The sequence below is a fragment of the Calonectris borealis genome, chromosome 1, assembly GCF_964195595.1.
Source record: "Calonectris borealis chromosome 1, bCalBor7.hap1.2, whole genome shotgun sequence".
In the NCBI taxonomy this organism is placed as follows: domain Eukaryota; kingdom Metazoa; phylum Chordata; class Aves; order Procellariiformes; family Procellariidae; genus Calonectris; species Calonectris borealis.
Window position 1 is genome coordinate 143722161 of NC_134312.1, and position 1339 is coordinate 143723499.

Below are 1339 nucleotides of genomic sequence, written 5' to 3' on the forward strand. Positions count from 1 at the left end.
GTCATATTGGGAGCTAGAAAATTTATCTCAGCCTATATGGCTAAAAGCTCCATGACAGGGGAAAGAACTCTGTTGGTAAGAGCCATCTGCATCAAACAGAAAACCTCCCATCCCAGCACCATGAAGGGGCTGAACTTGGGAACTGCTTTCATTACCCAAAACACAAGTAACTTGGAAACCTCCACCTTATGGTTTTGTTTCTATACAATCTTTTTTTTAACATTAAAACAAGCAAAATATGATAAGCAAAAAACACAGCTGAAAGACCCCATATATAACAAGGTGTCATCAAAAATGCCTGTTGGAGCATAGAAACCATAGGGGAAACAGGGTTTTAATTTGCCTGCATACAGCAAAGCACTTGTTTCAGGTCTTCTTCACAGTGTTTGTCATTTAGGGAAAAAAAAAAAGAAAAAAAGGAAAAGAAAAAAACAGCAAAAGAAAAAAAAGAGGCTCTGATGAGACCAGCTATGCCTCTGCTTTGTCAAGGCCGGTCTTAAGCTCAGAGCACTCTGGGCTTACTTTCTTACTGTGGCACCGACTTGCTCTGTGCTCATAGAGCAACCTGCTCTCTTTGGGTCATGGGAGAAAAGAGAGGCTCTGAAGGAAGAGGTTAAACACACTGTGGAGGAAAGGGCAGGAGGGTGAAGAAGAAGAATAGGAAAATCAGAACTGAGTAGATAAATAAATATAGTCTAATGGAAACAGCACAAGTCCTCTTATTACATTATTTTGTGGTTTCAAAGGTCTGGTCTCTGAAGGTGAATATAGAATTTTAGTATCTTCCTTCTGCATACTCCAATATTTCCTTGGTCATCTAGCATAAGAGAGTAGCCAAGAATGTTTTAGCATTCCCCCAGAAGCTGGATACTCAAATGCCAAATAGCAGCCCAAGCTACAGCCAGCTGGAGGTTCTGCTTCACGCAGGCAATGAAAGCAGACTGTGATCATGTGTTGGTGTTTAGCTGCTCTGATATGGCATCACATCTGATCCTTAAAAATCATTTAAATACCAATGGTCTTCAAATTCTGCAATCACCATTCTGTACTTCATTCACTTCCACCTGTATTGCAGGTAATGATGGGTCAATCCTGTTCTTTAAAGACCCAGCATCTTTGAACCTTGATACAGCTAAAAGGCATGTCAGAACAGGCGTGCATCTTGCCTATTCAAGTCGTGCCCAAGCCACTCACTGGTAAATTAATGACATGCAGAGCATACCATGAATCAACTCATTGCAGAATTTGTTGACAAACCAAAACAGCCTGCTCATGTTTTTTTTCAAGTCAAGAGCAGAATTAACACGGACACCAGCCGAGACAGGAATTCTCTGATTCA